The 26,569-nt window shown below is 39.3% G+C and overlaps 1 protein-coding gene across 15 annotated transcripts in view; it reads left to right on the plus strand.

Annotated features, from left to right (window-relative positions):
* Nucleotides 1–26,569, plus strand: part of AUTS2 (activator of transcription and developmental regulator AUTS2) — a 1,218,095-nt gene that overhangs the window by 606,061 nt on the left and 585,465 nt on the right. The window lies entirely within an intron of this gene.

A 26,569-nucleotide genomic window follows, 5' to 3' on the forward strand; every position in this document is an offset into this window, starting at 1 on the left:
TCCATGGGGTCAGATATAGTGTCCATGTTGTGTGACATGCTAGAAATCCCAATCTAGTACAGACCTGGCATACAGTAGACTCAACTTTGTTGAACATTGAAGGGCTCCATCAGAACAATATGTAAGTAGTAAAACCCAGCATCCCATTGTTTAGACTAAATATCTACAACCATCATGCAGTGGTACAGCCAGAGCATTAATATACAGTGAGTTTGTTGAGCACTGTTTGGGTGCCTCATGGGAGAGAAAGGAATGGGTAACTCTCCATTCATTCCTCTCCGGGGCTCATTTGGTAAGTGAGACTGGCATATGCAAAAATAATTATACCCTTGAACTAAGATCATGTTGGTTCATGTTTCCCTAACTCATAAGATTTTTAGTTGGTCGGTCATGGAAGTAGCTATTTTTAAGCTTTATAAATAATAAAAGAAGCGTGATACAGAAACATTTGGCAGGACAGCAGTGTATCTGAGGGCTGAGTGAACTCAAGCACAACCACTGTACTAACATCTATTCACCACTTACGTGATAAGTACTATTCTTATCACTGCATATATTATCTCATTTAATCTGCCTAGTAATTCCAAGAAGTAGGTACTATTATTATCTCCATTTGACAGTTTAGGAAACTGAGGGTCAGATAGGCTACTTTGTTTACCTAAGGTCACACAGCTAATAAAGTGATTAGAATTTGAACTCTGGCCTTTGACCAGTGCTCTTGATCACTACAGAGAGGTACAGACATAACAGAATGAGCTTCAAAAGGATGGAAATGTTCATTCCTATGATCTGTATCAGGCTTCCCAGGTAATGCCAATGCAGGAGATGCAAGAGACGCGGGTTCAGTCCCTGGGTCGAGAAGATCCCCCAGAGTAGGAAGTGGAACCCAATCCAGTATTCTTGACTGGAAAGCTTTCATGGACAGAGGAGCCTGGCAGGTTGCAGTCCATGGGGCTGCAAAGAGTCAGACACGACTGAAGCAACTGAGCACTAACTATACGAGGCAAGACTTCTTGGAAAAGATGAGCCTTAAAGAAATAGTTATATCTGAACTGTACGTGTGCTAGCGTCATCGAATTTTAAAATATTACTTGGTGGCACAGTGGATGGGAATCTGCCTGCCAATGCAGGAGACACAGGTTCTGTCCCTGGTCTGGGAAGATTCCACGCGCTATGGAGCAACTAAAACCTGTGCGCCACAAACACTGAGCCCGCACTCTACAGCCCATGAGCCGCAACTACTGTGCCTGTGCACCTAGAGCCTGTGCTCCACAACTGGAGAAGCCTGTGGACCGCAAGGAAGAGTAGCTCCCATTTACCATGCCTAGAGAAAGCCTATGCAGCAATGAAGACCCAGCCAAAAATAAATAAAGAAATCAATATTAGATTTTGAACAATAAACTCTAAAGGCCATCTGTTCTAAGCCAGTAATTTACAGTGGAGAAAACCAAGATCTCTAGGGTTAAGTGACTTGCCGTAGGACATATGGCTGATTAATTGGCTTTAGAGCTGTTCTCCTGGCTCCTCTTTCCCTGTTATCTCCCCCTCCCCCCTGCCTACTATGCACACTAGCTCATGTTAAGTCTGGGTTTTCACCACCACATTCTAATATGATTGCCTGAAATATTTTACATTTAGAAAATGGAGAGTTTCTAGTATATCCATGTATTGGGTTGGCCCAAAAGTTCATTCGGGTTTTCCATACCATCTTAATGGAAAAACCTGAATGAACTTCTTGGCCAACCCATAATTATAAGCCTGGAAAATCAGAGCAGTGTGGAAGAGAGAGCTATTAGAGATATGTAACAACAAGGGGGTATAGTTACATGTTTGTAGCACACACCTGTTTTTTCCCACTATTTTTTATTGTTGCCTTTGTTTCTTTCCTTAAGTTGAAAGAAAGGATACAAATAAAACCCTAATAAGAAAAAAAAATGGTTTAAAATTCCATAAAGTCTATGGCAGCTTCCCACGATAATTTCCCAGCCTCCTAAGTAACCGAACTTGGGATATTTCTATCTTCCACTAATGCTTATTAGTCAGCGCCCTACCTGCCACCCACCCACCCCAAGTCATCACAAGTATGCTGCTGCTGCTGCTGCTAAGTCGCTTCAGTCGTGTTCGACTTTGTGCGACCCCATAGACGGCAGCCCACCAGGCTCCCTCGTCCCTGGGACTCCCCAGGCAAGAACGCTGGAGTGGGTTGCCATTTCCTTCTCCAGTGCATGAAAGTGAACAGTGAAAGTGAAGTCGCTTAGTTGTGTCCAATTTGTAGCAACCCCATGGACTGCAGCCTGCCAGGCTCCTCCACCCATGGGATTTTCCAAGAGTACTGGAGTAGGGTACCATTGCCTTCTCCACATCACGAGTATAAAATGAGATAAATATGTGAATGTACAAATAGATAGTTGTGCAAGAAACGGACAGGTTTGTCTCTCCCCAAACCTAAACTGATCTTTACCTCAAAGTGTAGTGTTGATGTTGCTTAGTCTGTTTCATTAGCCAAGTGGTTGTACCAGATTTATGTACTGCTAAACAATCAATTTGGGACTTGGGTAAATACTCATTGAAAAAACATTTATCTTCCTCTGAGTGCTCTCTGTTAATCCTCTTCTTCTTGGATAGCGTTCTATAGTTGAGGATTGAGTTTATTTTCCCCCTGCTTTTTTCTTTGTTTCCTTCAGTGATTTAAAAAAATAAAATGAAACCTTTCCAGTACAGTCTGAATCAGCAGATATTTACATCACTTGGGTGTAGGCTTTTTATAGACCAGCTAGAAGATTATAGTAATTAGCCTATGCATTTCCTCATTAAAATGTCATTAGTGAAGGCTTTGTTCTTTTAAGATCTTCCCAATAAGGTTTATTGCACTGCATTCTATCATTAAGAGTTTACTAGGAGCCAGATGTCTTATATAGGTGTGTAGAAACAAGAATTGCTTTTGACTGTCTAAAGGGTAATGGCCAAAGAGCAGGACTTGACATAGATAAATTTCTGTGTTTGGATTGAGTGAGGTCCCACTTCATGTGCTCCCAGTGTAACTGCCAGTCCCTCCCCACAGCATGTGTGTATGCTCAGTCGCTCAGTCGTGTCCAGCTCTCTGTGACCCCATGGACTGTTACCTGCCAGGCTCTTCTGTCCATGGGATTTTTCAGGCAAGAATTACTGGGTATTCTTGGAATATTCTTGGAATACTGCCATTTCCTCCTCCAGGGATCCCCAACCCAGGGATGGAACCCACATCTCCTGCGACCCCTGCACTGGTAGGCAGAATCTTTACCACTGAGCCACTTGGGAAGCCCTCTCCCCACAATACCTGCTGGCAATGCCATACTCCTTTAGGTGTTTGAACACCTACCCAATCTAAGCTTTCTTGAGAGAGTAAGACTGTGCTCATCTGCACTGGTTTACCATAGTATCTTAGTAAGTTTGTGGGTGATTCAAACACTTACTAAAGAATAAGAAGGAAATAAGTTTATTTTCTACTATAGCCATGTATATAGGGTTAAGAATATAGGGTATTAAGACGTTAACCCTGCATTCTTATGGCTAAGAATATAGCATGGGTTCTGACCCTGGTTTCACTGTTTACTATGTGTTGTGTTACTTTGACCACGATTATACTTCATCTTCATAAACCATAGTTGTCTTAAGTAGAATATGGAAGGAACCTGGAAGGAGCCTAGGTACTTATGTTATAGGAATGTTTGAGAGTTCAGTTAGATCATGCATATATAGTACTTAGGTCTACTGCCTGGAAAATATGATTTACTAATATACTATTTTTATAATAAAAAATTATGTGTGTTTGTATCTGTGTTCTTTCTATTTTCTTGTGCATCTTTCATCTGATTTCATAAATTCTAACATGAAATTCCAAAATAAATATGTAAATATTTAAGGGGTAGACATTCACATCGCGAAATGAATTAAGACAGCTTTGAGAAGTCATTTATGTAGCGCTTTAGAAGTATTATTTCACTTACCATTTAAACCTTATTTCTACTGTGTGCAGTAACCAGCATCTTGAAGGAACAACTCAGGAAATACATGTTGATTACTCTGTTATATTACTAGATTATTAATTAAATAGCTAAATGCATCATTGCTGTATTCCACAGGTAGGCGGGTTGGTTTGTTTTTTTCTTTTTAGCATTGAAGTATTCCAAGGAGAGATATTTTAATTTGGCTATGTCACATGGCATTTGGGATCTTAGTTCCCCACCTAGAGACCAAACCCGCGCTCCCAGCAGTGGAAGCCTGGAGTCTTAACCACTGGATCACCAGGGAAATCCCAAGATACTTTGAAGTTATTGCATGTCATCCTGTTGTTACGGGCAAGTTCAGATTAATAAAGTCATTCAGCTACAGAGCATTTCTGCTAGATTATCTACTCTGAGCCAGGCCTTGTTCTTTGTGGTGGGATATAGTGGTAAACAAGAAAGCACTGTTATTGAGAAGCTTACTGTAAACACAGGGTGAAGGAAGCAAATGATGATTTCAGATTCTTGTGAGGCTGTGAAGAAGACAATCTAGGGTAATGGGATAGAGTGTGGGTGGTGAGGATCTGGGTTTAAGGCAGAGTGGTGGGGAGACCTCTTGAAGAACAGTGGGAAGTGGGGTACAGATTGCAGAAGAATGAGCAAATACAAAGCCCTGAGACACTAACAAGCTTGTCTTTGAAAGACGGTGTGGCTGAAGTTTACTTTTCAAGGAGAGAGAGAGAAAAGAGGATGACTCATGTGGAGCCTTCAAGGCTATGGGTAGGGAAATCTGACTCTAATTCTGATTGAAGTGGGAAATCCTTGGGCTGTTTCTGCCTGTGAAGTGACATAGATTTTTACTCTAGAGAAACACTCTGTTGCAGGAAGAATGGATTTTGTGCTCACAAGTGTGGAAGCCAGGATATCACCTTGCATGGACCAGGAAATAGAGTGATGACTTAAGGCAGGGTTGTAGCAGTGAAATGTTAAATGTCTGTGTCTGGAGGGACTTTGGGCAGATTAGATTTGAGATGCGAAGAAAAACTTCCAGAACTTTATCTAGAGTAACTGGATAGATACAGGGGAAGATTATATGAGGATGAAATTGGAGGGTCAGAAGCAGGGAATTAATAACTTTGTTTTCACATGTTATAAAAAGAAATGCCAATTGACAGCCAAGGGAAGATGTCAACTGGTCAGTTGAAGAGTCTAGGAGATTGGGAAGATATCTAGAGTAGAGATAACAAATGTGGGAGTCAGTCACATATAATAGAGACTTTAAAGCCTTGGTTGGCATTTACTGTGTCCCTTAGGAAGAGAATGTAAATAAAAACAGGGTTCAGAATATAGCTCCATATACAGAAGTCTGGTAAGGAAGAAAACTCAGTGAAGAAGATAGAGAAGAAATTGGGAATATAAGATAAGCACTGAAACACAGCAGAAAGTGTTTGATAAACAAGGATTCATGAGACGATCCGCCACAGCTGTGCTGTGAAAAGCTGAAGTATAGTCAGGACAAAGAACTGTTAATTAATCGGAAAGTGTCTCTGTACTGCTCCTCAATGGCACTGGGCTTCCCTTGGGGCTCAGCTGGTAAAGAATCTGCCTGCAGTGAGGGAGACCTGGGTTCTATCCCTGGGTGGGGAAGATCCCCTGAAGAAGGGAAAGGCTGCCCACTCCAATATTCTGGTGGGGAGAATCCCATGGACTGTATATCACATGGGGTCGCAGAGTCGGGGATGACCGAGCGCCTTTCACTTTGGTGGCACTGGTGTTAGAGACCCCACCCGCCACTGAAGGAGACGTAAGAGACAAGGGTTCAATCCCTGGGTCAGGAAGATCCCCTGGAGGAGGAGGGAATAGTCACCCACTCCAGTATTCTTGCCTGGAGAATCCCATGGACAGAGGAACCTGGTGGGCTACACTCCATAGCATAACAAAGACTTGGACGTGACTGAAGCGATTTAGCACACATGTACAGTCATTAGTAAAACAAAAAATTAACTAAATAACTGAATGTCTCTTACAGATGGTCTCTTCAGTCTGTATTATTTTTTTGGTTATTCCCAAAACCAAATATTAATTCCTTCTACAAAAGGAAAGATTTTCCCCCCTGATATTGTTTGTTTGAAACCACACCCTTGATTTTAAAAGCAAATGAACTTCTTGTAGGAAAACAGGGTATACAAGAAAGTCTGACATGAGAGTTTTTATTTTTTTAAAGTAATGGGCACTAAGAATTAGATGGCCGTATAGGAATTACATGCATACTGTCTTACTTCAGTTTTACAGTAGTTTTCTGGGCACCTTTACCCCGTGATACTTATGTCCCTTCTGTCGAGAATCAAGTACGACCCACTGCCCTGTCTTCCTTCTCCCTCCTCGCCGCCTTACTCAACTGTACATGCAGACACAGCGCTTTTCTGAGTTTTAGCAGTACCTTCTTTCTAAAATGAAAGCATTTCCCTTCACGATTAGCATCTGTTTATAGACTAGTTCCTATTTTCGTAATTAGATCCTGCATAGAAATGCAGAGGCTGCTATGTAAAAGGATAATGAATCTTTATTGCACAGTTGAAATCAGATTTGGGCAAAAGGCACTTTGAAAACAGTAATAAGCAGAGACATGTATTAAATCACCAAGATAAGGCACCCTCTTTATATTTTCTATTTATAAATGGAAATTATGACTACCCGGTGGATTCCATATGACATTTCCTATTATGAACAAAGGTTTTTTAGCGTTGACCATAAAAGTTATCTAAATTCAAAAGTCTCTGTGGATTCATGGCTCTAAAGAATACTTCAGATAGAGGCCAAGACAGAGTGGAGAGAGTCCTTTGTCTTTTTCCTTTGTGCACCCTGGCAGAAGCAAAGGGTAGCGAGGAGTGAAAAAAGAAGCCATTTGAAATAACCATGATAAGATCTAATCAGGAAACCCAGTGTCCATTGAATACACACAGTAACATTTTAAGAATCTTCTGGTTGGGCTCCTTGAGAACCAAGTTCATGTCCTTATAAGCTCATCCTTATATTTTCATATCATACACATTACTTCCTGGCAAACACAGGATTTATTCCCAGGCTAAATTCATCTTGAGAGGTTTGTTATCTCTTCCTCACCTCCTTGGCAAGTCTCAGAAAGTTGGAATATTGCTGTGTGGAGAGAGCGAAGGGAGGAGTAAGAATGAAAAAAAAAAAAAACAAACGTAGGGAAGCAGGGAAAGTCAATGTCAAGTGAACTGCCAAGGATGGATATTATGGCCGCCGGGGGCCTCAGAGAGTATCGTATGTCTTTTGTGTCTATTTTACAGTCAGTGCTTCATGTAAGATGGCAGTCTCGCCCGGGCTATGCTTAGTATCGATTTACTCTCAGGCATGCCAGACCATTTTAGCATTACTAAAGGGAGAAAATCCTATGTATTTCCCCTTATAAATAGACATAGAAAGCATGTATCTTTTTTACCCTTCATTTTCCTTTCTTCTTTTCCTCTTACTGTTCTTTTTTTTTCCTTCTTGCAACCTTTCTCTCTTTTTTTTAAAGAAAAATGAAGAGCTCCATATTGAGAGCATTATAAAGAGAACAAATCAGATAGACTCAGAGAACAATGTCAGAAACAACACAGACCTATGAGATAAAGACTTCAAACTTTGCGCATTCCTAGCCTTTCAGTGGGATTCCCTGGTATCTCAGATGGTAAAGAATCTGCCTGCAATGCAGGAGACCCAGGTTTGATGCAGAGAGGAAAGACCTTCTTTCCTAAGGCTAGCTTTGTGGTGGCAGGCCCGCCTTGCTGAGTGTTGACAGAAGGAGATGGAAGGATGCTAAATTTGGAGACTGAGATCATCATCGTTTTTCACCTGCTTGAACTCTTCCGTGGTGTTCCCTAGTTGCTATGTTGCGCTTTTCCCCCAGTGTGGGGAGAGAAGCTGGTTGTCTGGCTGTCTGAACCCCTGGCATCTGCTTAATAGTTTCAGCAGTTCATAGATGGGACTCATTCCTCTGTTGGAATTTTTTTTCCTTTCGCCTCTGCTAGGTTAGTAGGGAGGCTGGGACCCAGCTTCTGAATTGATTTGCATACTTCCATATTACCTAGCTCAGACAACATATGGCAATGTGGAACACTTGGATTTATTTCTCTTCACTCAAAGTAAATTCCAAAAAAATTGGAAAACTCTGGGGTATGTTTTATGTTACAAAAATTCTTAGTTCCTTTTTCGATAGGCAAAAGCAACACACTTTTGGCATAAAAATCTCTGGCTCGGTTACATACTTTAAAAAGAGAATACTGATTTGCTTCCCCTCTTCTCCCCCTTTCAGGAAAAAAAAGTAGGTTGGATCTTGCAACACTGCATCGCACAAAAAGTCCAGTTAGGCACATTGGATTCAAAGTGTCTTCAAGTCATTTTTGTTCTTTATAACTCAATGATTTTATATATTTCTTTTTTCCATTTTTTCTTTCTTAATTTCAATATTGTAACTAAGTGTCTTAAACTTGGGACTTTTCATAGGATCTCTCTTTGTAAAGGAAGCTACCACTTCCCTGGTGGCTTAGAGGGTAAAGCATCTGCCTGCAACCAGGAGACCTGGGTTTGATCCCTGGGTTGGGAAGATCGCTTGGAGAAGGAAATGGCAACCCACTCCAGTATTCTTGCCTGGAAAATCCCATGGACAGAGGAGCCTCGTAGGCTACAGTCCATGGGGTCGCAGAGAGTCGGACACGACTGAGCGACTTCACTTCACTTCACTTCACTTCTCTTTGTAAAGAGCTTCCCAGGTGGCGCTAATGGTAAAGAATTCACATGTCAGTGCAGGATACATAAGAGACGCAGGTTCGATCGCTGGGTTGGGAAGATCCCCTGGAGAAGTGCATGGCACTCTGGTACTCTTGCTTGAAGAGTCCCATGGACAGAGGAGCCTGGAGGGCTACTGTCCACTGGGTCACAAAGAGTCAGACACAACTCAAGTGACTTAGCATGCACACATGCATGCCCTTTGTAAAAGAAAGTAGATATAATCATACAAACAATAACTAGATTAATGAGATTGGTATAAAAGTAGATTATTTTAAATGCACTTTACCTTTGAATGATACTAATTATGTAAATCATATTTTCTTCTTTAGGAGAATAACATGTTGCATTATTTTGGGATAGAAAGCTAACACTGGAGTAAATGTGTTCATAGGAGTTGTCCCTTTAAATGGGAAAAAGATTTCTTTGGGTACTCATGACTTCTAACTTTAAAGGCTTCTTGGAAGAGGCAACATGGTAGAAGGAGATAGCATGAGGTTTAGAGTCAAGATGTCTGAATTTGAATTCTGGCTCTGTGATTTGTCCTTCTAGCATGGCCTTAACAAATAATGTCACCTCCTCAAAGTGAGAGAGTCATCATAACATTAATACATACTAATGATACTAGTGTAAGAGAAAATTGAAATGGCAGCTGTCAGTGTGCCTGGTGCAGTGTAAGACACTCAGTAGTAAATAAATATTTATATCATTTCATCCAGAGAGGTAACTGTTGAACTTCCAGTTAGGCTTGTGAGGTGCCCACAGAGGAGGATTGGACCTAATAATACTTCTAGGGTCTTTTAAATAGTGAGCAAGATTGTTCAAGTAGTATATTGAATTCTATTATTTCTTCTCTTTTATTTTTAATTTTTTTTTGTCTTTTCCCTCTCTTTTACTTTAAAATCAAAGGCAATTTGTTTCAAACTCTATGCTCCAAACCAAATAAGACAGCTTATTGACTGTCTCAGAGGCCATGGTTAAAAACTGGCAAACATCATGTGACTAGATTAGTGTACCTCTGAGGAAATAACAAGGAAAAGACAGGTTTCCGCCCTTTCACATTTTTTTTCCTTCTCTTTTCTCCAAAGCTCATTCTTGCACTGCAACATTTCACTTATAATATGTTAATTAAATCATTTCACTCCATTTTATATAATTTTTAATTTAGCATTCATTTTCAACTTAGCTTTTGGCTTCATTTACTGATAATAAACAGTGTTGCATACAACACATGTTCCGCAAAACACTCAGTCATACACATACAGATGCCAGTAATTTTTTCCAGTATGTCAGGCACATTAAAATTAAAGGCAGCATCTCCCCTCACCCTTTCCATTACTGAATGTGCACCCTGTTTGAATAATACATACTCCCCGACAGCCAGCAGTCAGCTAATGTGTAAAAATTATGTGTCTCATGTCACTAGTGCCTTTTTGAAAATTCATGGTTTTCCCAGACACAGTTCTGTAGAAGGTTTCTGGAATGGTCACTCTGATACCTTGGTTCTGTCCCTTTGGCTTAATATATATAAGCAGTAATGGTTTTCTTGAATTACTGCTTTATGGGTTCACAGCTACCTGATGGTTTTTGAGAAAGAAAGCTCTAATGTAGTATTCACATTACTTCCATTTAGATTATCATTTGAATCATAGTCTGAATTCTAAAGATACAAATTTCTTTAGCTCTTTAGATGATGCCCAAAAGTTTCCAAGACTATAAACTCCAAAGTTTGTGGATCACCTCTAACAGATAGATTGCATTATTGGCATAACTATCCAGGCCTTAGAGTCCATTTACTTTGAATTTGCTCCTGCTTATGGCAACCCGCTCCAGTGTTCTTGCCTGGAGAATCCCACGGACAGAGGAGCCTGGCGGGCTACAGTCCATGGGTTTGCAAAGGGTTGGACATGACTGAGTGGCTTCACTTTCACTTTCTTTCACTTTCACTTTATCATTTGAACCTTGTTAGAAAAGTTTCTGCTTTCACATTTAATATTAAGTTCTCATGTAGTAGGTAGGGCTTCCTGGTGGGTCAGCTGGTAAAGAATCCACCTGCAATGGAGACCTGGGTTCAGTCCCTGGGTTAGGAAGATCCCCTGGAGAAGGGAAAGGCTACTCATTCCATTATTCTGGCCTGGAGAATTCCATGCACTGTATAGTCCATGGGGTTGCAAAGAGTAGGACATGACTGAGCAACTTTCACTTTCATTTCTCACGTGGTAACTTCAGTTCTTTGCCATTGTCTGTCATTAGCTGAAGGAGGTACCGTTGGTCATGTTCTTATAGATATTGGCCCGTGAGTCAGCAAAATTTATTGGGCATGTGGCATGTGTTAGGAACTGTGGGAGTCACTAGAGGTCTGATGACAACCAAAACCAGTATGACCTCTTCCCTTACGGAGGTTACATTCTAGAATGAGAAGACAGTCATTTTACAAGTATTCACTACACAAAGGCAGTGCTATGTGAGAGATTCAGGGTTGTCTGAAAAAGCATAACTGTGAGATCCCGCCTTGTCTGGGTGATAGCATTTAAGCTGAGATGTGAAGCATGGCTGGGCTTTAGCTGGGGGAAGGGAAGGGCTTGGAGAGACATCCTACACAAAGTCCCTGTGGCTGTGAAGAAGATGACTTGCTTTGCGAGAAGGCAAGGAGTAGAATACCCTGAGGTTCACAGGGCTACAAAACTCTAAAGTGAATGTCAGGTTTAATTCTAAGGGCAGTGAGAAGTGAAGGATTTTAGGCAGGGACTGACTCAAACACAATTATTTGTATTTGGAAAAACATATCTCTTTGTGATTTGGAAAATACATGGCAGAATGGCTGGAGAGACAAGGTAGGCTTTGAAGTACAGGTGACAGATGGAGCTCACCTGGTGGTCAGTGGTGGTGGCAATGGAGTTCGTGAGAAGTGGCGATGGCAAGTGAGAAGTGGATTAATTTGAGTTCTTTATGGGTAACATACTCATGTAGGTAGCACTAGTAGTAAAGAACTCACCTGCCAGTTCAGGAGACTAAGAGACGTGGGTTCGATCCCCGGGTCAGAAAGATCCCCTGGAGGAGGGCATGGGAGCCCACTCCAGTATTCTTGCCTGGAGAGCTCCATGGACAGAAGAGCCTGGTGGGCTACGGTCCATAGGGTCGCAGCGAGTCAAACACAACTAAAGCAACTTAGCACATAGTACGTAGTGGGTGACATGGACAGGACTTGTGATCAGTTTAACTTGAGAAAAAGGGAAGTATCAAGGATGACACCTGGGTTTCTGGCTCAAACAGTTGTACAAATGGCAGTGATTTTCACATAGAAGGTGATAAAATTCCTTTCGTACCTGTCTCATTGTTGTCTAAGCGTCAAGTTCAAGAAGCTCATAAAACATGGTGGTAGCCTTAGAATCTTTTATATGAAATATCTTCTGTTGCAGTTGAACAAAAGAATTTGACTTAAATCATAGACTTTCTTTTTCTCTCTCTTGGCTTTAACTGCTGAGAACTAAACATAACAACTTGCATGGTGACCCACAGAGAATTTGACAGATTGGAAAATAATTTCAGAATCCTTATATCCTAGCTCAGTTCTTTAGCACTTCTTATCCCTGAATGTTAGAGCTGTGCTTTATCTCTGAGTTTTTCTACTCTGTAGCATTTTACTGTTTCCATCCCCACCTTATTGCAGCTGTTCAGTCCTTCTCATGCCTCTACTCTGTTCTCCTTCCAGACCTACATTTCTAAGTATACCCAGGGTGCAGCTAATGTCTAAGCTACGTCTGGCTAGAGTGTTGGAAAGCAGTGTGGATCCTGAAGGGTGTAAGACTGGATTGAAGGCTCAACCCTACTTCCTGGTTACATTTGCTTTGTTTAGTTTTAAACAACTCAGTCCTAGCTAATGTTTCTGGTGCCCTACCCACAGCCCCCTTGCTCCCTCACTTTAGTGCCAGTGGCCTCATTTCTGCCTGCCAGCTCCATACCTATTCATCTGTGGGATTTGCTCAGGTCATTGAATTCTGGTTTGTCCATGGAGCAAGCGGGAAGTATGAGGGAATTAACTCCTACCTGAACAACCCTCTGGCAGTGCCTAATGAGAGCTGCAGGGTAAATGCCCCAGCTCCCTTGTCCTCGAGTGGGGTGACTCTGAGGTACGCATCCCTCACCAGCTTCTTAAGTCTCCTCAGTGCATTCACTTCTAGTTGCCCATGGTGGTAGTTGGCTTCATCCGACATCCTTTGTTCTCCAGTTGCTGTCCTGGTCTCACTTCCCCACTCCTCTGCTGCTGTTCACATTCCCTCCCAAGCAGACTTCTTACACTTATCCCAAGGTCTGTGTGTGGGGAACCTGCATCAAGACCACCACTGTGAGCTTTAAGGGTTGTGTTTGGCTAGCTGGTCACTTTCCACTGGGCATCACCTCTCTTGCTCTGCCTGGTTGTGTATCACTTGGTGCTTGCGCCTTTAGCACGAGTTCCCGTTATTTCGTCCAGGTTAGTCTGTTGGTCTGGGACTCCGAACTGTGATTGAGCCCCAAGTTGTGGAGGAAGGCTCTGAAATGCCGCGGTGACTGTGTGGATCAGATTCCTCCAGGACTTGTGCTTCACACATAGGCTTGTGGGCAAGATGTGTGTCCAAAGAAGGGAGCTTAGCCTTGACTTTAAGTATTTACAGTTTCCTCTGAATTCTTTCTTGGCACAGCCTACCATATCCTGTCCTAGTCTTGATACTCCCCTTTCTTCTTTTCTCATCCTCCTTGCACTTTAAGATGTGCAGTTCACTGTGATTAAAAAAAAAAAAGTTTTTTCCTCATGTTGATACCACTTTTTTAGCCATATGTCTTCAATTACATATCTTTCAACATCTTTTATATTTGATAGGCTTTTTTGTGGGGGGCGGTTTCTTTTTCAGGCTACTACCACTATTTTGACTAACTGTTGCAATGTTTTGCTTGTCATGCTTCAACGTTGATTAGCAAGAAAAAATGTTTTCTCCACACTCTAGAATGAAACCACATTGAAAAGAGGTCTGTCAAGAACATTGGTGTGCTGTCTTCTGCCTTCGGTCCTGTCTTGTCAGCATTCACAGTGTTCCCAGCATTCCTGTCACTGTTACTCACACAACATTGACCTTCCATCAATACACAGTTATTCTCAAACTGGGTGTTGGGAGATAAAGAATGTGGCTCGGGAGAAATCTGAGATATACATGTAGAGCCCAGTTGGAAGCAGCTAAAGAGAAAAGAAGAAAAATTAACTGGGAAGTTTGATATGCAGTTACAGTATGGTAGCCTCAGTGGCACGCACTCTTCATTCCTACCCATTCTAGTTGTTCTTTCTTAGCTGAAGAAACTAGAAAACTGTAAACTTTACATATTTCCTAGATCCCCCTGTGGCTATGATTCTGAGTGTCAATTAGATTTGGAAGTAGAAATTAGGTAGAGGCCAGTCCTCTTCAACTTCAAACGTTTCTGCCTGACAAACAGGTTATACGCCAGTATGATTTTTCTGTACTGGTGTTTCAGGGCTCAATTACTGGGTGTTAAAGACAATTGTGCTGTGACTTCTTGATACTGAATTGCAGCCTTGCTAGCGTTTTCCTAAACTGAGCTATTTCGATGATGGCTTCTTGTTTGTGGTCGAGGAAAGGCCATCCTTCCACCCTACCTGGTGATTTTTGTAAGTAACTGATTCTTTGTGTTAAACCCCTTCCTGCCTAAAATTTCTCAAGTGGTCTGTGTTTTCTGACCTGCACCCTAACATACATAGATGGGTCAAAGCAAATTTTGTGCTTAAAGGTTTAAGAAAGAAGAGAAAGAAAAGTCGCTCAGTCGTGTCCGACTCTTTGTGACCCTGTGGACTGTAGCCTACCAGGCTCCTCGGTCCATGGGATTTTCCAGGCAAGAATGCTGGAGTGGGTTGCCATTTTAAACCCAGAGAAAAATGAGAGACTAGAAAGAAAAAGCAAGACAGTCTGTAGGTCTGTAGATGCACAGGTTACTCCATGATCCAGAGTCTAGAAGAAAACAAGGCAACTGCTATTTAAGCTACAGAGCAGCTAACTTGTTGGCTTTTGTGATCTGGTTTCATAGACCTTCTCCAAACTTCTCTGTATATTCATCAACCAAGGCTGGCCACCAGGCAGTCCTCTGTTGAGAACCACATCATTCCTAACTTAATGCTTTAAAGCAAGTGGGGTTTTACTTTTCTTTCCATCATAAAAATAAGGTTTAACCGTGGAAAAGTAGAATAATTTGCCTAACCTTTGGCTAAAAGGGAAAGGAAAGATTTAGTGCTCCTGACTTCCTTGTAATGCAATTAGAAAAAAAAAAAAGGACTGCGTAATTTTCTGGAGCCACAGTGAGTTGGCTGAGGTGGGCACACTAGAGAAAGCCATATTCCATGCCCCCAAGGTCTGCCATTGGCCACTGAGGTACACGTTTCCACTTCCTGAGTTCTATTCGTTATGTTAATTTTCCACAAGCTCCAGCCCCACCTCTGTCAATTATTTTTGTTTCAACCTTCTAATTACAACATTATATGACCATTCAGACTGGTACTAATTAAATCATTACCTAATTCACAAAGTGTGCGATAATGCTAATGCTTCTTGTCAGCTGAAATTGCAACATGGTCCATACTTTCCTCACTCTCTGTAGATTGGTGGGGGCAGGGCACAGTTGTTTCTCTACCAAACAACTTTTGCTTACCCTCTGATCACTAGCTGACATCATCTAGAACCTACTCTTTTCCAAAAATGGGAAAACAACCTGTACCTGCAATTTATCACTGTCATATAAAATCATGATCTTGACTTTTTGTGGAAAAAGTCGTGATTGTCAAGATAAAAAAAAATTAGTGCTACAATTTAGAGTACTATTTGCTGCCATATTTTCTTGTCATTTTGTTCCTCATATTATTTTTAACAGAGTAAAACAGTAGCTTGTCTTTTTCTCATATTTAAAACAGATTTGTTTTCCGCTCAATTAGACTTGTGATCACGAGAACACAAAGTAGTATTTTTCTCCTTCTGGATGAAAATTTGATGGGCAAATTGTCAGGAATAATTACGCCAAATGATGGAATGAAATCCAATGGAAAACATCTCTCTCCTTGCTAGTGATACATTTTTATTTAAGACACAATGCGCATCAAGCACATTTGTGACAAGGTGAAATTGACAAGTGGCCCTCTGCCATGATTTTATTTTTAATTGCTGGTAAACTAATTAGCTGGAACAACATGTTGTATAATCCACAAAACTGTTGTTCAATGCATTTTCCAATATAAGTGAGATATATATGATGTGGAAAAGTTCTCTTGAAGAGACAGCCATGCCAAAATACAGTTTTGTAAATATGGTTGTATAGACACCACAGAGTAAAAGCTTTTTTTCCCCACCATGGAATAACTTATATGTAACATTTGTTTTGGGATTTGAATAAGAATTAAGAAAGATGAACTAGGTACTTTTTATATTTCTTTTTTAGGACCAATTGTGCCTCAAAATAGAACCATTTCGTTAAGTGTGTTTCTTAGGCAATCAATCAGTAATTTCTTCAGTGCAAGAGTTGGCAAACATTTTCTGTAAAGACACCAGCAGCAAATATTTTCGGCTTTGTGGGCCATAAAATCTTTGTCACAACTGCTCAACTCTGATGTTGTAGTGTAACACAGTCACAGACAATATATGAATGAAAGTGATAGTATTTCAATAAAACTTTATTATGGACACAAAAATTTAAACTTGCTGTAATTTTCGGTTGTCATAAAACATCATTTTTTTTGACCTTTTTCAACCATTTAGTTCATGGCCCTTACGGAGCCCTTTGGTGGGCTGGATTTGGCCTGGAAGCTGTAGTTCCCAGCCCTTGCTCTTGTGCCTGCTGCATGGCAGGCAAAGTCACTAGTTACTAGTTGTTTCTTTAATATCTGCTTTGTGCCAGGCAGAGTGCTGGGCACTGAGGGATATTCAGAAATAAAGAGAGCAAAGGCTCTGCCCTAAAGAGCTTCACACTTGGACTGGGAAGAACATACAGACAGGACTAGAAGACACAGTATTAGATGTTATGTGGTAAATGTCACTTTTCGATTTGCTTTACAAGTTTGAAAGAGGGTAGTCACCAGCTAATAGAGATAACTCCACTAAGACTGACCAGGGTAGGTAAGGATGTACTGAAATGATGGGATTCCAGCCAGACCTTTAGAAAGCTATCAGGGGGACTTGCCTGGTGGTCCAGTGGTGAAGAATCTGCCTGCCAGTGCAGGACATACAGGTTTGATTTCTGGTCTTGGAAGATTCCTCATGCCTTGGGGCAACTAAGCCCGTGTACCACAGCTGCTGAGCCTCAACTGTAGAGTCTGCACGCGGCAACAAGGGAAGCCCGTGCGCCTAGAGCTCTTGCTCCACAGCGAGAGAGAAGCCACCACAATGAGAAGCCCATGCACTGCAACGAAGAACACCCCCTGCTCTCCGCAACGAGAGAAAAGCCCTCATAGCAACAAAGACCCAGCACTGCCGTAAATAAATAAAAACAAAGATATTGGGGCATGATTCCTTCTGTTGAGGGGTGGTGACTGGAGATGATGGAAACATCAACCATGAATCAGTTACTTCTGTGGTTTTTCCCTCTCACTCATTATTTCATCTCATTATGAAAATTTTAAACCTGTAGCAAAGTTTTAACAAGCTTTATACTTAATACCCAACACTCACCACCTGAAATTTTACGTTAACATTTTGCTGCACTTGTTTTATCACATTTCTATCTTTTTTTATTATTAGTATTATTTTTGGTTTATTCCAAAGTAAATTTCAGATACCAGGATATTTTCTCATGGATACTTAAGCATACATATCATTAATTAGAATTTATATTGGCTTATAGTATTTTTCTTTTGGTGTAAAATTTACATACAACAAAGTGTGCATGCTTTGTCACTTCAGTTGTGTCCGACTCTTTACACACCTATGGACTGTAGCCTGCCAGGCCCCTCTGTCCATGGGATTCTCCAGGCAAGAATACTGGAATGAGTTGCCTTGCCCTCCTCCAGGGGATCTTCCCAACCCAGGGATGGAACCTGCGTCTCTTGTGTCCCCTGTATCGGCAGGCAGGTTCTACACCACTAGCACCACCTGGGAAGCCCAGGTGCAACATGGTGTACCAGTGTTAAATACACATTCTCTGAGATTTTATGAGGTTTCTCTCTGTGAAATCTAAATCCCTATCAAGATTTATGTTTCTATTACCCTCAAAAGTTCCCTCCCAGTCAGACCTTGCCCCCAGCTGATCCTAAAGGGATTTTTTTCCAGGATAGATTCTGTTCCATTCAAGAATTTCAAATAAATGAAATCGTACTGAACCTATCATTTGATGTGGACCTTTGTCTTCACGTGTTTGTCTTTATCTGCTTGGTTGCAGTATTCTTGAAAGAAGAAGGATCTAAAGGTAGTTAGTTCCCCAAGAGGAAAATACACTCTTGAGTGGATGCTAATATTCTATTAACAAAAACAATAGTTTTGTTCAATTTCATATATTATTATCTTTAATTATTATAAACTTAAGTGACCCATGGGTTTAATATTAACATTTCTATTGTTATGTCTATTATGTCCCAAATTTTATATATTTCATGTTATTAGTGATAGCAATGATCTTATTTTGCAGAAGATGAAGCTCAGGCAGGGGATTAAAGTATCTGAATCACTTTATTACCCATCTCTTTCTGTTGCTACTTCAGACATCAGTTGGAGGCTGGGGGTAGCCAAGGTAGAAATGAGTGTTTGAGGGGTGGATGAAGATGGAGCTTCTAAGGTTTTTCTGTTTAAGAAGTAGGTAGAATGTATTGGTGGAGATATTCAATAGGAACATACAAAATTGATTTTTCTATTGTAAAGGAGGGAGAGCACTAAAGAATTCACAGATTACATTTATGATTAGAATGTGATTTTTCCTGTTGCATAGCACAGACTAAACCATGACCCTGCTTTCTTTAGTAGAAGGCTATCGGTGGTAGAGTTAAATTTATTAATATTTAAGGATCTCAAGAAACTTTATGAGCATCAAATCATTAAGTCACTTAATTGCACTGCAGTGTTGGGAAATGGCTCCATGAATTTTGCAGTCCAAGGTTCTGCTTTTTTTAAAGCCCCCAAACATTTAGAGAAAACCAAGTGCCAGTATGCAGCATCGAGAGAATAGGTTTTTATTGTTGAGAGTGGGGATGTGCTCATTTATCTATTTTTCAAACCAGTTTATAAAGTATTTGAATGTTCTTTGCTGTGCTTTATGGTAATACTTATTTCTCTGGAAATTTTCATTATCATTGGTTTTCATGGTTAATATATCATCCTTATTTAACATTGAACTCTATTTGCATTTGTTATGGAAAAAAGTTATGCAACATTTAATGTCATTTGAGAAGTTGTTTATATTCCTTGTATTTAGTCTTTAAAAAGGCTTGATCTTCACTGTTAATCAAAAGTCTGCATTTCTACTCATTTGTTTTAAGAAGTTTATTTAATGACTTAAAGCTTACCCTGATAAACCACTTCTATGTTAAGTCTTGAATTTAAGAGAGAATGTCCCCTCCTTTTAAAATAAATTTTACCTAGCATTTAGTACAATACCAGAGTAGCACTGCATTGAATCAGTGTCTGCTTTTTTTTTTTCCAATGTCTTACATTTTTTTAATGTGTTCATTTTTTGATTGAAGTATAGTTGATTTCCAATGTTGTGTTAGCTTCAGGTGTGCAGCAAAGTGATACATACATTCTTTTTCAGATTCGTTTCCCATGCAGATTATTGCAAAATACTGAGTGCAGTTCCCTCTGCCCTCCAGTAGGTCCTTGTTGTCTGTTTTTATATAGTAGTGTATAATATGTTACTCCCAAATTCCTGATTTATCCCTCCCCTCACCTTTCCCCTTTGGTAACCATAAGTTTGTTTTCTATGTTTGTGAGTCTGTTTCTCTTTTGTAAATAAGTTCATTTGTATCATTTTTTTAGATTCTACATATGAGTGATATGTTTGTCTTTCTCTGTCCAGCTTACTATATACTGTGCTTAGTATGATAACCTCTAGGTCCTTCCATGTTGCTGCAAATGGCATTATGTCATTATTTTTAAGGCTGAGTAGTATTCCATTGTACATATATACCACATCTTCTTTAGCTGTTCATCTGTTGATGGTCATTTAGGTTGCTTCCATGTCTTACTGTTGTTAATAGTGCTGCAGTAAACACTGGGGTGCATAAATCTTTTCAAGTTGTGATTTTCTCTGGATATATGCCCAGGATTGAGGTTGCAGGATCATAAGGTAGCTCTAATTTTAGTTTTTTAAGGACTCTTCATACTCAGTGTTTCCTTTTGGATTTAACATGTTTAGATGCAAATGGAAAAAAATAAAATCACTTATTGTTTTCATATCATCGTCAGTCAGTCTGTATCTCTTCTTCCTTTTCCTCAAAACAATTTTGAAAAATCAGTTTAGGAAGTCTCCTCCAAAATACTAAGCTAACATGATTTCAAGGTTGCAAATTTCTGAAAAGTGATCCAGAAGTTTTCTGTTCAATGCTCAAATCTCTTCTATAGCATTCTCCATGGGTGGTTATCCAGTCCAAAGGAAAACTGAATCTATCGCATATCTCAGGAGCTTTCTCCTGTACAAGGTCATAGTCCTCTCTGGTTCTTCAGATGGTGAAGACCCTGTGAAATTCCACAAGGCAACTGGCAGTTGAACTGAGGGCTTGCTGTTGCTTGGAGAGATGTTGATTCTTTAGTGTTTATACAGAGGTTTAGATGTAGTTGTAAGTTTTACTAATTATCACTTTTGAGATAACACAACAACCAGAAAACCAGAAAACATCAAAAACATTTATTACTACGTAAGACACCAATTTAAGAAAGATTATCATCACACTTGAAAACTGTTTGATAAAAATGACTGTATTTTGAACTTTTTCTGCTCCTTTTTCTCAAGTTAATGCCAACATAAAATGGCTGTGTTCATGTAATTCATTTTTTCAATTTGGTTTGAGACTTGTATAGCTCCCAGTGGTAGGTTTTGCAGTTGTATTGCATTATTAAAGTGTCCATCAAAACTTTACAGTTGGTAAACAGTATTAAAAATCCATCTCTAGCTTCTGTAAACTGTTCAGAGAGCTATGAATACCAGAAGAAATGAAAATATTTTAATTAACTCAAGTAGGACTAATCAAAGCAAAGCAACCAGTTATTCAATTGAACATGTTAATGTCTATTCATCCATGACATGGCTGAACATTTATGTCATCTATTAACAGCGATTCTGTTGCTTGTACAAGTATAAGCTATTGTTCAATGTGGAACTGAATCCCATAGAGGCAACCTCACCCCTTTTAGCAATTACATGTCATAGATTATTTCCTTAATATCCTTTCTTCTGCATCCAGTTCACTTCAATTAACCGAACACCTTTCAAGGAGGAACACAGACTTGGATAACTGGGATCAATTACCCTGCTGTCATTTCTTTTCTTCAGGGGAATTTTACCAACTTTGTTTTTTCATAATAAGGCATAGGGAATGTTTACTATATCTTGGATACTAGTCTGAGCATGTTTTATGTATTATATCATTTGGTCCTTGCAAAAATACCATTTTCCCCCATTGTACAGATGAAGAGTTGGAACCAACATGTTGCCTTGTGTTGTCAGTGATAGAACTAGGATGTAAACACACATCTCAGAATATCCATTGTATTGAAGTGAATTGAAGTTGTGTCAAAGGTGATGGACATAAGATATCAGGAAGAAACTTCTAAAATGAATAGGTGCTTCAAGGAGCCTCTTAAGTGAGGAAAGCCAAAAGGAGTTGGGGTTGTTGCCTGGGATTTTTATCTCCATTAGGGTATTTAAGAATCAGTTCAGTTCAGTTCAGTCACTCAGTCGTGTCCGACTCTTTGCGACCCCACGCATCGCAGCACGCCAGGCCTTCCTGTCCATCACCAACTCCCGGAGTTCACTCACATCCATATCCATTGAGTTGGTGATGCCATCCAGCCATCTCATCCTCTGTCGTCCCCTTCTCCTCCTGCCCCCAATCCCTCCCAGCATCAGGGTCTTTTCCAATGAGTCAACTCTTCACATGAGGTGGCCAAAGTACTGGAGTTTTGGCTTTAGCATCAGTCCTTGCAGTGAACACCCAGGACTGACCTCCTTCAGGATGGACTGGTTGGATCTCCTTGCAGTCCAAGGGACTCTAGTCTATATTAAAATCTTATTTTTTGCGAATTAATTTTATTCTTATCTTCAAGCAGGAAGTTAGAGGCTGTATATAGATCCCTTTAATACATTTTAATGCCGTCTCCAATGTGCATAAAAAGTGGAAACTTAAAGCTTATTTTTAATTTTAACAATTATAATGATTCATTTTTAATAAAAATAAGTAGAAAGTAGGAAAAAAAATACCCATACCATTTTAACATGATGACATTTTTTTTGCTTATTTCTTTATAGTCATTTTTACATGTACTATTTTTTAATATATTTATAGCTGATTTATAATATTATATTTGTTTCAGGTATACAGCATTATTACTCAGTATTTTTGCAGATTATACTTCTTTAAAAGTTATTTTAAGCCAATGGGTGTAATTCCCTGTGCTATTCAGTATATCCTTGTTACTTATCTTTTTTTTTTTTTTTTTAGGGAATCTTCTTTATTTTTAAATTGTGAAAGTATGGTGACACATTTGCAGGAGACTTGGAAAATACAGAAAAAAGTTACATATAGTTCCACTATATATTACAATTATTTTAGAGTAGATTAATTAAGATTTTGGAGAAGGAAATGACAACCCACTCCGGTGTTCTTGCCTGGAGAATCCCAGGGACGGGGGAACCTGGTGGGCGGCTGTCTCTGGGGTCGCACAGAGTCGGACACGACTGAAGCGACTTAGCAGCAGCAGCAATTAAGATTTTTAGTTGGAGTTTTAATATCAAACTCAAAAATTAATAGATGAATAGACAGAAAAGTAGAAGGACATAGTAGAACTGAAAGCACTATGAACCAATTCAACATAATTAAGATTTGTACAATTTTCACATAACAGCAGGATACAAATTCTATTCAAGTTCCCATAGACTATAAACCGAGAAGCCATTCAAGTTTCCGTGTACTATAAACCAAGAGATAATTCATGTTCCCATACACTATAAACCAAGAAACACTGGAACATATCCAAGAACATAAAACAAGGTACATAAACTTATTTTTAAACCACACTGTTGAAGTATAATGTATAAAATAAACCCATGTTAAATATATAAGTAAATGAGTTTTAATAAGCTTACATTGTAACAATCACCACAGTCCCTATATTAGAATATAACTTCATTTTCAGTGCTCATGCTCTAGTTTTTATAAGATGGAAGCTTCTGTTACTGGTTTGATTTTTTTTTCCTAGCATAAGTATTTATATCACTTTAGCTAAGCCTATAAATCTAAATATATTGTAGGTTTATTTTCATTCAGTTCAAAATATTTTAAAATTTTGTGTGAGAACTTCTCTGACTAATGGGATATTTATAAGTATGTTGAGTTCTTTCAAAGTACCCATGGATTTCCCAGATTTTCTTTTGTTTTGATTTCTAATTTAATTAGAAATACAGAAAATACAATTTTTGTGATTTAAATCCTTTTAAATTTATTGATACTTATTCTAGGGCCTTAACATATGATCTATTGGTTAATGTATTTTTGTGCTTAAAAATAACATGCACTTTTTTTTGAGTAGTGTGTTCTATATATATCAGGTCAGTTACTGACTTTTCTGTCTGCTGTTCTGTCTGTATTGAGAGCACCAGCTGTCATTGCTGAGTTGTCAGTTTCTCCACACAGTTCCGTCCGTTTTTGCCCCGTGTATTTTGTGGCTCCTTTGTTGGATGTGTATATGTATATAAATGGTTTATTGTCTTGATGGACTGACTCATCAGTATAAAATGACTCCCTTTGTCTCTAGTAAATCTTTTGATTTAAACTGTTTTTTCTGATAGTATATACTCTCTCCAGTTCTTTTGTGTTTATTGCTTGCTTTGTATTTATTTTTAAATTATTTTTCTTTCAGTTTGTATTTGAATCTAACGTGTGCCTCTCACAAGTCCCATCTGCTTGCATTTTTTAAAATGCAGTCTACCTTTTAGTTGAGATTTTAATCCATTCATACTTAATGTTATGACAGATATGGTTAGATTTATGTATCCATTTTGATATTTTTCTCCATTGTTCTTTCTTTACTATCTGCTTTGTATTAAAAAATGTTTTTAGCATATCATTTTAATTTTTGCTTGTTTTCACTATATAATTTTCCAAGTTTTTGACCTAGCATTTAAAGTATGTATCATACCTTGTAATTTATTTTAGTTTAACACTAACTTTATTGTAGCGATATATACAAACTCTACTTCAGTATAGGTCCGTGTCACCCTGCTTTGTGCTACTACTATCATATATATTGTATATATAAAACTTGTAAACCCAGCAGTGCAGTGTTCTAATCACTGTTTTATACAATCTATGTTTTATAAAATTAAGACTGAAAGGAGGAAGCATACATATCTGTGTGTGTGTGTGTGTGTGTGTGTGTGTGTGTGTGTGTGTATAAACCTCTAAGTGTTAACTGCTTAGTCGTGTCTGATTCTTTGTTACCCTATGGACTATAATGACCTTATGAACCGTAGCCTGCCAGGCTACTCTGTCCGTGGAATTCTCCAGGCAAGAATACTGAAGTGGGTGGCCATTCCCTTCTCCAGGGGATCTTCCTGACCCAGGGATCAAACCCTTGTCTTCTGCATTGTAGGCAGATTCTTTACCATCTGAGCCCCAGGGAAGCCCATATATAAACCCATTTGTTTACTATTTTCATTATTCTTCATTTCTTCCTGTGTGGTTGAGTTATTGCTGGTATCATTTCTTTGGTCCACTGCAACTCCATCACCTCTCCTCTTCCTTTGTACCATTATTAGTATATCATTATTATTATTATATTACATGTTCATATGTTATATGACCTGCAGTGTCATTCTATAGTTATTGTTATATACAGTTCTTTTAAATTGTTTAAGGAAATACAAAAACTATATTACACAGTGTCTTTCAGTTACCTACATAATTACCTTTTCCAGCGTTATTTCTTCATGTGAATTTAAGTTACTGTCTGTTGACATTTTCTTTCATTTTAATGAGCTTTTGTTCTTTTTTGTGATTCCTGTCTCTCTATTGATACTCCATATTTAGTGAATCATGATGTCATACTTTATAAGTTTTTTGAGCATGTTTATAATAGGTGCTTTGAAGCCCTTATCTGCTAAGTCCAACATCTGTGCCCCCATAGTGATCATTTCTTTTAACTGTTTTTTTTCTTGTTTATGGGCCAATTTTAATTTTTTTGCATGCTTCATAATTTTTTGAAAAATTACACACTTTAGGGAATACATCATAGCAACTCTATTCAGATCCATATCTTTCACACCTCTAAGGTGGTGGTTCTGGTTTTTAAAAAATATGTTTAGTTTCCTAAACTAATGCCGTGGAGCATATTTCTTCTATAATGTGTGGCTACTTTGTCTTCCTACACCACTGCCCCCCTCCCCTGCCCCACCCCCCCAGCCACAACCCCTCCAGCTTATGTATTTAAGTCTAGCTTCCTAGGAATCTCCCCTGGGTCAAAAATAGCTTAGTGTTTAACCAAACACTGATCTGAGGTCGTTTGAGCACTTTGAGGCACTAACTTTTGGCTCCCAGCTTTTTCTGAAGATTCTGTGTGTGACTTGGAGAATGAATCAGCCCAACCAGTTTACAGGACTGTCATAAATTTTGCTTTGTGTGTTTGTAAGGTCTCATGCTCAACAGGAAGAAGTATCTTGCTAGGGCTTTATCCAGTCTCTCCTGAGGGTGTGCACAGCTTTGTGAGTCTGAACGGCCTTCCCTACCATTAAGAGATGAGTAAGATATGTCAAGGCCCACTTTGATCCCCTGGATCTCCCTATTAATTTTCCGGCTGGCCTGCCAGTTTGTTGCTCACTTTCATCAGTCGTGGGATTTCAGGCTAGCTGCAGTGTTGTCCTTCCCTGTTTGTTTGCCATCGGGATCACTTTTGTTTTTAACACCCCTAGGCATGGAGTTTTCCATGTTCTGCTCCAAATAAAATCGGTCCTGAATAAGCAGAGCTTTGATCCTCACAGCTTGCTCACCTCAACAGCACTTTGCTCTGTGGAGCTGGGGAGGGAATAGGCATGGGAGTGCCCAAGATTTTAGTGCCAAGCTAAAATCTACAGACTCTTACTATTCTTAATAGGATTCAGCAGCTTTTCTTGAATAAAACCTCTCAATTTGTTCTATGCCTTTGGTCCATTTTCAGTGCCTTACTTAAAAGGTTGTTTTTGACGATTTTGTCAAATTTTATTGTTTATTTTTCTGTTGTAGGTTTGACACATTGGTCATTCATCCATTCCAAAGTTTTATTTTCTGGGGGGTTTTGTTATTTAAAAACCTATATACTACAAAATACACTAATTGCTATCATCTGAATGTTTGTACCCCCAGAAGTTAAATAGGAGTTCTAATGCCCAATGTGATGGTATTAAGGGGTAAGGCCTTTTGGAGGTAGGTAGGTCATGAGGATGGAACTCTGGTGAATGAAATTAATACTCTTAAAAAAGATACCACAGAGCTCCCTTGCCTCTTTCCCCTTGTTGAAGGGACAATGAGAAGCCAGGAGTCTGTAAACTGGAAAAAAAGCCATACAAACCAACTGTGCTGGCAGCCTGATCTTCAA

The sequence above is a fragment of the Bos grunniens genome, chromosome 25 (genome assembly GCF_055505025.1).
Source record: "Bos grunniens cultivar Pamir isolate PY7600 chromosome 25, Bosgru_T2T1.0, whole genome shotgun sequence".
NCBI classification, from domain to species: domain Eukaryota; kingdom Metazoa; phylum Chordata; class Mammalia; order Artiodactyla; family Bovidae; genus Bos; species Bos grunniens.